We start from the raw sequence: 7,800 nt of genomic DNA, 5'->3' as shown, positions 1-7,800 counted from the left end.
AAGAACTGTACTCTGGAAAAAAATCAAATGGACATTACAAAACTAAAAATTATGATAACTGACATTATTAGTGAACCAGAAAGTAGGTCAACAAAAACATCAGGTATATATCTATCTATTGTATATCTATACACACACACACACACACACACACACACACACACACACACACATATGCATAAAAATATGGAAAAGGTTTAACATATGTGTTACTGGGGTTTCAGCAGGGAAAGAGGATGAGATACAAGAAACACTTCAAGTCAAATGGCTTAGAATTTTCTACAAACGATTTTTTAAAAAATCAACCCATAGCCTGAAGGAGCTTAGCAAATCATAAGCAGGGTAAATACAATTAAACCATAGCTAGGCCCATTACATTCCAAACTACAAAAAACAATACAAAATAAGAGGGACTTTTAAATGGAGAGAGGACACAAAGGCATTAGTCTCAAAGCATCAACAATAAAACTAACAGCTTGATATCTAACAGAAACGGTGGAAACAATAAGATAATGGAAAATGTTTAACCTGCTAAAGGAAAATAAATGAATAATAACAACAAAAATCAATTATTAACTTGAAATTCAGTACCCAGTAAAATATTCTTCAAAAATGAAACTTAAATAAAGATATTTCCAGAAAAAAACAGTAACTTAGAAAATCTATCACTAGCAGACCCAGAGGCAGGATGACATTAGGACTTGATTTTACTCCATTTCATGGTTCTATATTCCTTTCTGTTGACTTCCTTTTTGGTTGGTTCATTACTAGTGGTGACCCCAGGTTCAAGCTTATATTTTTATAATTCTGAGTTGAATAAATAAAACGAGGTCTCTTTCAGCAATTCAAAGTAGAAAGGGGTCACCTTTTTCATCTAATCACTAAAGCCTGAGGATTCAAGGTTATGATTGTAACAGGCTTTAGTCATATGGACCATCTAATTACGGGTCAAGCTGTCTCACCAAATCACATGGAAGAGATGATTCTCCAAGTGAAAAAAGGGTTCTTTTACCACAAAATAGGGAAAGATGGAAAAGCAAAGAAAGTAGAAAACCATGCTCTTCACCTGTGAGACGTTTACAGGTTCCTTGAGAGTTCCACACATTCTCTTAAATAAATCAGCAGCTCTGGAAAGTTTTAAAGAGTTTATTAAGCCTGGTATTTCAAATCATGTCTCAATACAAATTCAGGGAAGACAGTCCAGCTTACTCTTAATTAGTTACGTATATCTTCAGGCGACCGTTGACTGGTATGTAATAATCCATACCTTCTGAAAACCCAAATTCAGCTAGCTCTTTCCTGCCTACCTCTCTCTCCCTCCCTCTCTCTTTTCCTTTCTTCCTTCCTCTTTCCTTCCTTCTTTCCTTCTTTCCTTTCTCCTTTTCTTCCTAATTCCCTTCCTTTCTCTCTCTTTTTCAATCATATTTTTTCCAGCTTTCTATCCTGCATTTATTTATACAAGGTGGCTCCCTCTAAACCTGAGATTTTCTTCTAGAAACGTTTAAGAAAAGTTGAACTTTTTTTCATTACTATCTTGGTATTTCATCCTGAATGAATGTACAACCTTTTTGAATTTTTAAACGTCTATAACAACTTTCATTTTCCATTTTCAATTTCTACTAAATGTTGCTTAATCTCTCTCGTACTGGCACATCCTTCTTCACTCATCAATATTATCCTAGCAACCTCTTATTCACCTTCAATACCTAGAACAAACTTTTATTCTTTAGAGAAGACTTTTTCGAATGCCCTAGGCAATAAGGTTTATATGTACAACTTTCATTTCATTTACCAGATGCACTGCAATTAAATGATATAATTTCCTTTCCCTAACATATTTTGATTACCTCAATGGTAAGGGCTACATCATATTATTATATTTTCAGTACCTACTACAGTCCCCAGCACACATTACATGTTTGCTGAGATGCATGGAAAGAACAAATAAAGGATTCTAGACTAACTCTGTGAAGCAAAAGTTCTTATTTCTCTAAGTTATTTTGACTTTTTTTTCTCTCTCTCTCTCTCTTCAACTCTTTCCCTCCATTTTGAATTGCTTTTTGAATTTTTTGGGATACAAATGTATGAAGTAGTGTAATATGATAGTGAAGTCTTTTTTCTTTCCTATCAGATCTTTAGACCATTTAAAAAGTAATTATATGAACTCACAGTGTTATTAGTTATGTTCATTGAATTGACATTTCCATTATGAATCCATTTTTAATTATATTGGACACATTTCATCAATATTTTTCTGAGAGTAGCAGAATGTATAATGGCAGATTAAATGGAAAATTCTATACCTGAGCAGTTATGCAGCTATGACTGAATAAAGCCTCTCAAGAACCTCAGAACTTAAATATGGTGTACTGTAGCAAATAAAAGTAGAGAATTCAGTTACTATGCTGATTTGCTACACCTCCAAAAATCTAGAAAGCATATAGACGGTTGGCCATGTTTCTCAGTTTTCTTCATTAGTTCTATGGGAAAAAAAAAGATTGAGGGGGAAATTATCATGTTGGAGGCCTGCTGTTATTACTTGAAAAAGAGCTGAGAAAAGCTAGGGTACATTGCATTGAAAATGTAAATTGTTTGTATTAGTCAAAGACCCTTCTGGTTACAAGTGTCAGACCCTTAACTGAAGTGCTCAAGTAGCTTAAGTAGAACAAAGGGGACTTGTTGGCTCATGTAAATGAAAAAGCAAGGGGTACATCTTGCTGGACCTTGGAGCTTAAACAAAATATATCTTGACTTTTACTGGTAGTCTACTCCAAGAGTTGCAAACTCTTTTCCATACAGCATCATATCGTACATATTTTAGGCTGTGAGAGCCTCACCAGGTCTCTATTGCAGATTCTTGGTTTTAAGTTTTTACAGCCCTTTAAAATGTAAAAAACCATTCTTAGCTCATAAGTTACATAAAGGCAGGCCCTGGGATAGATTTGGCTCACACGCTGTAGTTTGCCAATCTCTAATAATCCAGAGTCCATATTCAAAATTATGTTAATTCTTGCAAAAAAAATATCCTTTACAATCATTTTTCTTCCATGTGTAGAACCCAATTCAGGATAATACATTGTATTTAGTTGTCATGTCTCTTTTAAAATAAACAGTACTTTAGTTTCTTTCCTTTTAACCTTCATATTAAAAAAAAAAGTACACGCCAGTTATTTTGTAGAATATCTCTCAATTTGGATTTGTCTAATGTTTCTTCATAATTAGATTAAGGTTATGCATTTTTTTATATGACTGGCAATGAAGACATATTGTGTTCTCAGTGCATCATGACAGGAGGCATATGATGTCGATTTGTCTCAAAATAGGTGAAGTAGAAGTTAGCTTAGATCACTAAATTAAGGTGGTGTCTGCTGGAGTTCCTCACTGTACACTCACTATTTTTTCCCTTTGTAATCAAAAAGTCCTGTTCCTTATCAAACTTACACCTACAAATTTTAGTTTCCATTGATGATTTTTCAACTTCCATATGTATTACCTGTATTTCCACAGTAAGAAAAAGTTTCCTAGCTTCCTTGCTTCTTTCCTGCCTGCCTGCCTGCCTGCCTTCATTTCAGCATAAAATCATGTAATTCTCAGTTTAATTAATGGGTTACAATTCATCACTAGCATTACTTATTTTTAACACTCAAAGTATTCAAGATTATATATATTATATATTACACATAACAAGGCCACCCTTTGTGGTGTCAGTGCAGGTCACATGGGAACAATAACAAGTCATCTGTCACCCTCCCAGTTACAATGCTATCCTAACAAAAGCCTGAGGAGGAGTCTGAATTCCCACCCTTCACCCAGCAATACTGAGAAAGGAGCCCACTCTGAGTGTCCCACTGTATCTGACAGAAGCCAGATGGTGCTCTAACTTTGTCTACTGTGCAGTGTCAGAGGAAACTAAAGCAGAAAGTTTAAATTAGATTAGGAGTCTCATAACATAATACTCAAAATGTCCAGGATTCAAAAAAAATCACTCATATTACAAAGCAGTAGAAAAATCTCAAAGACAATAGAACAAATACCAACACTGAGATGACAAAGATGTTAGTATTAAGTGACATGGATTTTAAAGCAGCCAACAAAAAAAATGCCTCATGAGCAATTTTGAACATGCTTGAAAATAATGCAGAAATAGAAAGCCTCAGAAAAGACAGAGAAAAATAAAAAAAGAAAGGAAACGTTTTAGAACTTAAAAATAAAATAAGTTAAAAAAAAACTTATAGATGAGCTGCACAGCAAAATGGAGAAGACAGAGGGAACCTCAAGATAGGACAATAGAAATTATCTAATCAAAACAATAGATAATAATAGATTGAAAATCTATAAAAAGAACCTGAGAGATCTATAAGACTATAACAAAAGATCTAACATTTGTATCACTAGAGTCCCACAAAGCAAAGAGAAAGAGGGAGGGATTGAAAAAATATTCAAAAAAATGTTGGCTAAAAATTTCCCAAATTTGACAAATGACATACAATACAAACAGATGAGCGAATCTGTAGCGGATACTCAATCAAAGATCATTTGATGAGTAAATATCTTACACCCATTCAAAGGACTTGAACAGAATCTGAGTAGATCTGTTAGTGACCACATACTGTAGAGACTCATGTTAGGTCAGTAGGTCCACTGGCTGCCTTGAGTTCAAATGGAGAGAGTGGGCCTCATGGTTCAAAGTGTATAGATCTATGTACAAGGAATCCCCTGGCGCTTTGCTGGTCAGAGGCTCTTAAGTCTATGAAGTCCCTCCAAGCACCATGTTTAACACTCAACTGTCATAAGTTAAAAATCAGAGTTTCCTGATATTATTGTGCTAAAGTAAATAAAGTTTTGCAGGTTACTTATAACATCCCTTCCGACTGAGAAGCCCTGGGTGACATTGTATGACTCTTGGATGACTCTCCTTGCAGTTTTAATTAACAGATTGATGCCCAATGTGATAGGCCTCACATTAATTACAAGACTGATGTCCAAAGAGATAAGGACAAGCGTGCACACAGCTATTCTTTAGGAAAATGAGACTAAAGCAAACGTAGAGGGAAAATGAGGTCAGAAATTGCAAAATCAGGAAAATTTATAATGCTTGTTAAGAATATTGGTCACCTCCTAGTTTTAATTTTTTTCACTGTGTGTATTCTTGAACTATGTCCCAGGTGGGTGGTTATCTATGTACAAAGAATAACTGAGATATTATTAATGGCATTCAGTCTCAGTGCTCCTTTGGGGTCAGGAAGCGGGCAAGGAGGCATTGCATTAGAAATGTGGGAGAAGAGACGAGGTGAAGGCTGTTCCCTGGATAAGCCTTTCTTCTCCCTTGGTACGTCCTATTCTCATCTAGGACACTGAGGCAATCCATAGGATACTCCCAAGAGTGCCATTATTCTCAGGGACTCTATAGACATTATTATTATGGAGGAAAATTACTCTCCTGAGGGGGAACTATTTTTGTCCATTTATTGAGCATGACTAACAGAAAAGTTAGAGAAAGAATATTATCAGCGAAGCCGAAGCTGCTCAATTCTCCTTGGCCATTAGACGTCTGCCTTTTTGGCACCAAGTAATCTACTAATAGATGGAAAGTCCACTATTCATTGAAGGGAGAGTATGCCTTTCAGGGATGTCTTTCAGGTTTTCCCATCATAAAAGCATAATATAGCACTATGTACAAATGGTTGCTAAAAATTAGTACTATTAAAAAAAAAAAAAAACCTGAACCTTTTTAAATGTCAGATACATGCTAAGAGCTAAGACACATGTTAGACAGTGCTAAGAGCTTCATATTGATCTCAATCATTATTATATAATTCAATAAAGTAGCTAATGCTATTTACCTATGAGAACACTAACTAGGCCATACAGGCTAGAAGCTGTGGGGCCAGGATTTAACTTTAATTCCATTGTTCAAGTTCTTAAACATGATGTGGGAATGTAGGGTTCATGATCCAGGACACTAATTGGGGCCAGGCCACGATGGTTTTTAATAACAAAACAAAGAGTCTGTGTTTTATGCTCCAAACATTTGGGAATTAATAAAGGTTTTGAGCAAAGATGTGAGCACAGTGTACAGAACAGATCGAAGGGAGAAAGAAGAGATATTCAGAAAAGCATGAAATCTACCATTTATTGAGCACCTATTATGTACCAGGAACAGGATATCTAATTAATAAAAGATATAAGGCCTGGAATAGAGCAAAAGGAGTGGGATTCAAGCTCAGTGGACAAGCATATGGAATACACAGTAAATAATATCAGTAGAATTAGCAGTTGATTAGCAAGAAGATTCAGAGTGTGATACCCAGAAAGTTCTCAAATAGATTTACAATAGCTCCTTCATTATGGCAAGATTCAAAGGCCCTGGGGAAATAAGACAACAAGCTGTGAAATAAATAGTCAGCCCTATTTCCTGGCAGAGGCCTTTATGCCTTGAAACTGGTGTTGTGTGGGTCAGCCTTGGCCAGATATATTTCCCAGCCTCAATCTGTTTCATTCACAACATAGGACTGTAGCATACACTTCGTCAATCAGTAAACAGAATTTATCAAGAGCTCATAACATATATAGCCCTGAACTGCTGCTATATATCTATTCTAATAGAATACCCAGAAAGCGGCAAGTACCACATCTCTATTGTAAAAAAAAATATGTTTATATTTAATAATATATGTAACACCATGAAAATATACAAAACTTCAAAGCTCACCTCAAATTCGCTCAAAGAGATTTTTTTTTGGGGGGGGGTCGCGTGGATCTGTAAATTTCACAGCAATGGGGCTTTGAAAAAAAAAATGTTCAAATGTTCAAATTTCTAAAACTTCATAAATAGCTTTGAGGTAAACGACTTTTTAAACTCACTGAACTGAACATATTAAAATATTATTTCATTTATTATTTCCATTTTAGGGTTGATCCTCATTTATAGGAGATGCTGGCATGATGTCAGTCTTCAGAAATTAAACTAAATTATCTGATTGTTTTCTTTGCCCACTAAATCTCCAGTACCAGCTCTTCCCATTATAGTGCACACCCTCCCTTCCACAATTTTTTCCAAAGATTGAAAAGGTGGAAAGAAAGAAGCATTTCAAGTGGGAAATTTAACTGGGAACGAAGGCCTTGAAGAGATATCTTGGATGTGAAAGGAGGGGTTGGATTGGTTACAGAAGGAAGTGAGTTATCTGACTTGATTAGAAAAGAGAGTGATGGAAAAATGGCACACAAAAAAAGGCAATATCCATTTATTAACTATGAAAATTATTTAACTATTTAAATATACTCTAGAAATGAGCACACAGTGCTTATATATCACTTCCATGGCCTCCATGACCTGTTTTGTGGTTTGGAAGACATCAAAAAATTGGTTCTACAATGCAATGCCTTTTCTCAGGTTATACACGCTGGTTAATTTTACATGGACCACGTGCAAACATTATGTCTCGATTGATGAGGTTTATACATAGAGAGGTTATACATGTTGTATGCTTACCTATCTTACACTAGAACAAATACTACAAAGGAAAACCAACTCAACTTATCAAGTATTTGTTGAATAGTTATTATGTGACAAAGTTTTTGGGTAAAAGAAGTCAGTGATTACCCCATGATTTAAGTGTGGTTTAGAAAACCAATCTGAGTCTTTTTTGGAAGACCCACTATAATTAAAATGCGTTTCCAGTTATAAACCTGCCTCACGGTACAAGAATGGATTTGAACTCCGGTGAAATAATATTTAATTTCGAATTGTCCCACAATAGTCCCATCTTCCTACATGCTATTTCAGTGATAATCATAGTG

This window comes from Hipposideros armiger, unplaced genomic scaffold (genome assembly GCF_001890085.2).
Source record: "Hipposideros armiger isolate ML-2016 unplaced genomic scaffold, ASM189008v1 scaffold_11, whole genome shotgun sequence".
Classification (NCBI taxonomy): domain Eukaryota; kingdom Metazoa; phylum Chordata; class Mammalia; order Chiroptera; family Hipposideridae; genus Hipposideros; species Hipposideros armiger.
This window is presented reverse-complemented; position numbering follows the sequence as displayed.